The following is an 8,728-nucleotide window of genomic DNA, read 5'->3' as shown; positions in this document are numbered from 1 at the left end:
TGCGTTTTGGTCAAGATTTCGAGCTGCATCTTCACCGACCATCCCGCGCCTTGCTAAGCCTAACGCCGCGCGAGATTCCACGGGCCCGCAAGGGAGAACAGCCGTCGTACGTGCAACAGGCACACGGTGCGCGTGAAAGGAGGCCGACAGCACTCGCCGCCGCACGTGTGTTGCACGTGCGCTGTGAGCCGAAGAGGAGGCTCGGCGCTCGAAGGCGCTACGGCTGATATGCAGACTTTAAGATGAGCCAAGAAACACCCGCGACAGACGCGACGTCAAGTGAACGACAAGAGGAAACAAGCGCCATGCATACAGACTCAGGAGAAGAAGCCGACGTCGCACAATCTTCGACCTACCATAAAAACAGCGGCAGAGCTATAGACCTCAATGACCAATGACTGACATAGGAAAGGAAAGGCAAGAAGGAAATGACGCGCATCAAAGCCCCCGCAGTGACCCGATCCACACAACAGCCAGCCATGCCACCGCCACCGCGCAAATCCAGAATGCCACCATTGCCTTTGGACGACATCAAGATTGTCTACCGCCCACAAGCTGGCCTTGAACTCGCGAAATGGTCACTCGTCGCAGTCACTCACGCAGTCGGAAGATCCAGCGGAATATTGCAAAAAGAATTCGATGACAACGTGCGAGTACAAATGCAAAAAGAAGAAAACCTCATCATTGCAAGTACAGCAAACAAGAACTACGCTCAAATCTTAGCCAAGGTCACTAATATTCAGCTTGGAGGCAACATTTACAACGTAAAAGCCAACTCTCGTCTACCCGAAGATGTCAGCAAAGGCGTTATCTACGGTATCAAGCCTGGTACTTGCAGTGCGGAACTAATGGATGGCATTCGAGTGCCAGCACGCTATACAGTCCTCAGCGCACGCATGCTCGGACAGTCCACGGCGGCGGTCATCTATTTTGAGGGCCCACACGTCCCTTACAGCATCATTTATCAGAGCGGGGACTACCGATGCAAGCCCTACCGCAAATCAGTTAAGTATTGCCGAACCTGTGGCAACCTCGGACATCGTCAAGACGTTTGCCCAAACCCAACCCCAAATTTCTGCTACAAATGTGGCAAAACAAACCAACCTCCAAACCATGACTGCCATCCCACGTGCAAGATTTGTGGAGAAGGACACGAAACGGCTGGGAAAGAATGCATGAAAAAGTTCAAGCCCAACCCCCCGCCTTACCATGTAAGACAGCAATGGCAAAACAGAATCCAAGAGCGAGACAGTCGATGGAGCTCCAACCGCGATGAGTTCCCTGAACTAGGCGCTGCCAATGGATGCGCCGCCAACTCAAGTGACGCCTCCAGTAGCACCGCAGGAACTAGCAGCTCCACGTCAAGATCACGATCAAGATCGCGGTCGTGTTCCCGAAAACGCGTGAATTACGCTGAAGTGGCAAGTGCATGCGCCGCCAACTCAAGTAACGCCTCCAGTAGCACCACAAGAAATAACAGACCCACGTCAAGATCACGATCAACATCGCGATCGCGTTCCCGAAAACGCCTGAATTACGCTGAAGTGGCCGGCAGCTCAGGCAGTGCCAGCGTCGGATCGGCAGAACCGGTAGCCGTAAGAGCCCTCGAGAGCAAGCTACAAAATCAACAAAGTCTCATAGACAGACTATTCCAATGATGCAAAGAATATGAACCTGGAAGCAAGCAATCATTTACAGCGCTAACCACGGAGGCAGTTGATTCCGCTATCGAAGCTAGAGTTCAGAAGCACCTCCAGGCTTTCGAGGACGTCTTCTCAAAGAACATCCCTGCCGTGATTGAAAACATCACCAAGCCTATCGTAGAGAAGATTGCGACCCCTTAACACCCAAGTCACCACCCTCCCAAATCAAGTCGCCACTCTCACAAGCCAGGTTACCGGCCTAACAGCCCAGGTTAACAATTTTATAGCACACGCAAAGAACAAATATGTCACCAAGACCTTCCTCGACAGCCTTCTCAACACGACCAAGCAGGGTAGAAAGAAGGCTCGCACGAACAGTCGCAATGCCTCCCGCTCGATCTCACCCAACCATGAAGCTGCCTGTGATGCTGAAGATCCTCATGATGGCGACACCTAAAACCGCAACAAAGAGCCCGCAAAATACTTTGCACATCTAGCAATGGAACTGTCGATCCTTCCGTCCTCGGTATGCAAACCTACAAGAACTCGTCAAACTGGACCACCCTGGTGTAATTGCCCTACGGAAAACCATCACCCACAACGTCCGACTTCAAAGATACATCGTTCATGCACAAGCTCAACGCACAGGCATCGTTACCAAGAAAACTCTCACAACGCAGGAACACGAAATAGAAGACATCCCCATCGAGCACACCCTATTGGAGATCATACCAGAAAGAAAAACGCAGCAAAGTCTCTTTATCGCCAGCATAGACAGCCCTCCTCGTGATCAACTTCCGGAATTCGACCACTTTGTCCGTGAACTCAGGAAACGCACGAAAAGCCATCAAGTTGTTATAATGGGACATTTCAACGCCCCACATACAGCATGGGCTTATCGAAACACCACCAAGAAGGGAGCGCGAGTGCACGACACTGCCCAACACCACAGGCTGACCCTCTGGAACGACCCATTGCAGGCCACGAGAGTCGGGAACAGTGTCTCCAGGGATACAAACCCGGACCTTACATTCACAGCGAACGTCCACTGGGCCGAGTGGAGTCGACTCTCGGAGACGCTCGGAAGCGACCACCACATTATCCAACTTGACATTGCGCATAACCGGAAACCAACCAAGACTGGAGTTGCTCGACTAAAAGACTGGAAGTCCTTCAGAGACAGCCTCAGCGGCAACACAACAATCGACGACATCGGCCATTGGCTCAAGGGCCTTCTCATCACCGCAGAAAGCCACACCAACAGCATCCAGCTAAGCACCAACACCCTCGCATCTCTGGGAGGCCACAAGAAGCCTCCTGAAAAGGTGGAAGAGACAAAAGATCAATAGAAAACTTAAGCAACACATCGCCCTTCTCACCATACAGACCCAAGATTACGCGGAGGAACTTAGCAGGCAAAATTGGAACACCTTTTGTGACAGCATACAAGGGACATTCAGCACCAAGAAAACCTGGCATCTCCTACGCGCTCTCTTAGCTACCGATCGCACCAAAATGCAACAGAGGCAAGATCTGCGCAGACTGATCCACAATCATGCTGGATCGGAGGATGATCTCCTTCGTGAGCTTCAGCAATAACTTAGCAGCGACAAGCCCACTTCATCAGCGAGCGGAAAGTCGTACGGCGGTGCACCAAACCCAGATCTCGATCGATCATTCACCCGGGCAGAGCTCCACGCCGCATTAGCCAAACTCACTAGAAACATCAGTCCCGGCAAGGACAGAATAAGTAACAAGCTCTTACGCAACCTCCCGCAATCTGATCTACAGCACTGCTACAGTACTACAACGACTGCTGGGAAAAGGGGGACCTACCAGTAGCCTCGAAGCATTCGGAGGTCACCAAGATCCCCAAACCCAACAAACCCCTTCGCATCGAAAACCTACGTCCCATTTCCCTCACATCTTGCGTGGGCAAACACCTCGAGCACATGGTGCACGACCGGTTAACAACGGACCTCGAAGACAACGGACACTTGCGGCACACCATGTTCGGATTCCGACAGCATCTGTCCACGCAGGACGTACTCCTGCGCCTCAAAGAAGACTTGCTTGATTACCTCGATCACAGACGCAAATCATCAATCCTGGCAATCGACGTAAAGGGCGAATTCGACAACGTGAGCCACGAAACCATTCTCCGCAACCTCGAAGATACAGGCTGCGGAGCCCGGATCTATAACTATATCAGCAGCTTTTTGACACACCGAACCGCAACAGTAGGCGTCTGCAACCTCCGCAGCGATAACTTTCGGCTAACCAACAAAGGAACCCCACAAGGATCAGTTATTTCACCCCTCCTTTTCGATATCAAGTTCCAGTTCAAGTTCATTTTATTTACCACATACATAGAGTTTCACATAAGCGGTCGTAACGACGGAAAAAGAGCTGCATTAAAACAGCTTGACTGGCCCCAAGTCCCGGGTTCACTAAGGCAGCATGGCAATAAAAGAAAAATACATTTCGACATGGTTGTCAAATGAGAAAAAACATAATATGCAGAGAAGAAATATTTTACAAAAAGTGAAATTTAACTGAAACATATTTAACACAGCATGCTTAAAACAGAAGGGTTAGAGAGTGTGCGAACGTTTTCATAAGAAATCTTGAATTTATTTAATGTCTTCGGCAAGCAATAACTTAATGTTTGAAAGCCATAATTTGTGCGCGGCCGTGGTACATTTTTCCGAGTGTCTGTTTAGGCGCGAAGAAGAACTTGTTGCAAGTTAGCTACACTGTGTATATAACCGCGATTTCTTACGGTATCAGATCTAAAGGATACTAATAAAGTGTATTCATATAGCACGTTTAATTTAATTACATTATATTTAACAAATAGTTCTGATGTATGTGCATTATATGGTAGGTTTGCAACAGAACGTAGAGCCTTTTTTGTAGGATAACAAGAGTATTTATGGATTGCTGTGTTCCGTTACCCCAAATTAAGTTACAATAGCGCAGATGTGATGAGAAGAGTGCCTTAAAAATCGAAAGCTTTTGAGGAACTGGTAATACACGCTGACATTTTCTCAGTACGCCCAAGACTTTGCAAAGTTTGTTTTGTAAATGTTCCGTATGGTGATCCCATTTCATATATTCGTGACAAATTACACCTAAAGATTTTACTGTAGAAGAAAAGTCAATTTTATTATTACTCAACATGAGCTTGTAAGAATGAGAGAGCTCATAAAGTGGAGATTTAGAGCGAAAAAGAATAGCTTTAGTTTTAGAGCAGTTAATTTGTAAAGAATTGCTAAGTGTCCAGCTGCATATTTTTTCTAATGTCAAGTTAGCTAGATTCACGAGATCATGTATATTTGTTCCTGAAAAGAAAAAACTTGTATGATCAGCATAGATTATGTATTGGGCTGAATGGTCAACATTTACAATATCGTTAATAAATATATTAAACAAAAGCGGGCCGATCAAGCTATCGAAACAACCGAACGCCATCCCAAACCTATCCCAAACCCTTTACGCCGATGACGTCACGCTCTGGACCAAAACACCTACTACTGGACAACAAGAACGCAATCTACAAGAAGCCGTCGATACTATCGAAAGATACATCCGAGACTGCGCTCTCCAATGCACATTCAAAAAGTCGGAGCTTCTCGTCCTGAGAGCACGGACACGAGAAAGACCACCTAACTATATCGAACCCGATCCTAGCGTCTCGCTCAATGGAACCAAGATCCCTACAGTCGACTCTCTTCGCGTACTCGGACTTCACTTCCACAAGGACGGATCAGGGGCGGCCACCAAGTTACGCACCTCGTCACGAGGATCAGAAACCAAAGAAGCGGACTCAAGGAGCACGACACACTAAGCATAATTCATGCTCTCCTAACTAGCCGTATCACCTATGCAACTCCCTACTTGACGCTCAATAGGCAGAAATCAAGAAACTCAATATTGTCATTCAAAAGGCAATCAAAGTAGCCTTGCCGCTCCCACCCATGGCATCAACGGAGAAACTCCTCAAGCTCGGCGTCCACAATACGTGGAAAGAGCTTATCGAGGCTCATAAGATCAGCCAACTAGAGCGGCTCAAGCTCACACCCACCGGACGTGCAGTTTTGCGCTACCTCAAACACAGTGAAATCTTCATTGCAGACACATACCAGAAAGCAAGAATCCCACCTGCAGTCCGGGACTGTATCAGCGTTGCAAGTATACCGCGCAATATGCATCCAACTTATCATAAGGAGCGTCGGCAAAGCAGAATCCGCCCACTCAGCAAGAAATACGGGAGAGACCCTCATACGAGGTACAGCGATGCTGCCCGGTATATTAAACGAAACGCCTTTGCCCTAAGCGTCACGGATCATCACGGCAAAGAACTTGCAGCTGTCACCATCCGAGCAAGAGCCCCCGAGACTGCAGAGGAAACGGCAATTGCTCTGGCTATAACAACTTGCCCTGAAGTAGCAGTAATACTAACAGACTCCCAAGCAGCAGCTCGCAACTATCGAAAAGGACGCGTATCAGAAACAGCGCTCAAAATATTAAGAAATCACATCGCACGCGCCCCGACACCCACATCGACTAGGTTCCAGGCCATCAGGGCATGACAGGAAATGAGGCGGCACACGCCGCTGCCCGCCAGCATACCAGCTGGGCTTTTCTGCCATCCCACACTAGGCCGGCCACCAACGTTGACGACATCACCCTAGAGCACTCGGAGCTTCTGCAACACCACCGACTCAGCAGAAGAACGTACGCTTTACCACACAAAAATCTGAGCAAGGAGGAAGAAGTCATCCTGCGCTGCCTACAGACCAACACCTACGTGCACGGAATAATCATGCACAGACTGTATCCTACGCCGTACTCGTACACATGCCCCTACTGCGACGTTCCAGACACCCTGCAACACATGGTCCAGGATTGCCCACTGCGTGACACATCCACAGACCCTACCTAACAAACTCCACAAGACGACTCCAAAGAAAGCCGCCCCATAGAAGCATAAAAAGAGCGCCACAACTCACCGCAGATCCATACGATTACTGCAATGTGGGAGGCGAAGCTTTCCTCCGATGACCTGGACGACCAACGCAGTCTCGTCGCCCGGGCCAAGGAGGCAGCCCAAGCCAGAGGGTTTTTGGAATAAAGAATCCTCCTACCTAGGTTGAACCGGGTTCTGGCTCGGTTTACAATTTCGGAAAATAAAAGTTTAGTTCTCTCTCTCTCTTCTGTTAAACGGATTTAATTAGGGACAGAAATTAGGGCTACACCGTATCAACATATGGTTGCGAGGTGGAGACAAGTACAAATGCTGTTTATGCAAGGCGAATGCTGAAGGCACAAGCTGCCACTAGAACATGGCGGCCAAAGTGCCCTAGCAACAACACTTCTTCGTCATCGTCTCTTGACTGCACATCCTGTTCTCTATCGCGACACTACGCAGCCGAGGTTGCAGCGCTGACCCGGCGCAAGCAATTATGGCCCGGCAAATGCACGTGCGTAGGGCTTTAAACGGGAGACATGAACAGCAACGGTTCTTGGCTGTATGGATGACGGGCCTGGCTCTTCAGGATAAATCTCGTCTGCTTATCCGAAAGCTATCACAGGATGCGGTAGGAACCTGAGTATCGCGACAGAAGTTTTTCCGGTAGGCCCATACGACGAGATGGTGACCCCAGGGGCACGAGAGATCCAGGTAAATACTGCAAGTTCCTATGGTGCGTATCGTAATGGGTCTTCTAGGCAATCTGAGAATCAGTGAGGCGAGCGCGGGTAGTCTGGCGGGCCTTTACTGCCATATAAATCGCATCGCGGGCATAAGCGGTGTACGACTGTGGGACTTGTGGAAGTACACTGTACAGGGGCCAAACGGGATCACGGCCAGACAGAAGATAAAACGGTGAGCAACCTGCAGTGTCATGGCGCGACGAATTGTACGCGAAGGTGACATATGGCAGATTGACGTCCCAGTCCTGTTGGTCCGGAGAAACGTACATAGCTAGCATGTCTGTAAGCGTTCTGTCCAGTCGCTCTGTGAGACTCTGTGTGTCTGTGGATGGTAAGCAGTGACTATTTGATGTTCAGTAGAGCATAGGTGGAGGATTTGTGCTTGTCTCCATCCCGCGCACCCACCAAAATGTTGCGAGGCGGAGACAAGCACAAACGTTGTTTATGCTAGGCGAATGCTGAAGGCACCAGCTGAAACTAGAACATCGCGGCCGAAGTGCGTCAGCAACAAGATTTCTTCGTCATCGTCTCTTGTCTGCACGTCCTGTTCTGCATCGCGACAATATTAACCAGAATACCTTGTCGAAGGCATTGAGAGCGGGCAATCTCGATCGAGTAAAGGGTAACTTTATTAGATTTGTGCAACCGCCGTTCCAGAACTAGTGGCTTCACACTACTAAAATTTGTATTTTAGTAAAATAGCATCTGCAACTAAATTTTGAAGCGTGGATATTGTACATAAGTGAAATGTTGAGAGGGAACGTTCTTATAATGCATGTGTGGCTTGAACGTCATGTTTATGTGCATTTCTGTTGCAAATAAATATGTTACAGCTAAAACTTCGACCATATATGATTATTAGTCCTAACTCTGCACAAGATCTTTTGTGCGTATAACAGAAAATGATGCATGCACTACTTTTGGAAATATTGCCGGCTTAATACTGTTATGAAATGGTGATGTGCATCAAAATAGCAGCCAATGTTACATAAACGTGACCGTGCATCTTCACATAGATCGCGAACGCCAGGCCAATATGCGATACAGAACAAAGTACCGTTGCCATCAACTCTTGGATACATTGCCACGGGAGTACACCTCGCTAGAAAAAATCCAAGTTATACATGTATTAATAAGATATATGTAAATGAATAGGTCATGACAGTCAACAAAGAAAGATTTCGTGACGTATAAATTGCTTTTTATAATAGAAAATTATAAATGTGACACCATACAAGGTTTGTACAACCCTAAAGACGCTTGTCGTTATGGTATTAGCGTATCTTGCAGCACGATTCGTTGTCCATTGTTAAAAAAACTGTTTTTAATAGTCATAAATGTTTCTCCGAAATTATGTGAAGAATTCC

Source organism: Dermacentor andersoni, chromosome 7 (assembly GCF_023375885.2).
Source record: "Dermacentor andersoni chromosome 7, qqDerAnde1_hic_scaffold, whole genome shotgun sequence".
In the NCBI taxonomy this organism is placed as follows: Eukaryota; Metazoa; Arthropoda; class Arachnida; order Ixodida; family Ixodidae; genus Dermacentor; species Dermacentor andersoni.
This window is presented reverse-complemented; position numbering follows the sequence as displayed.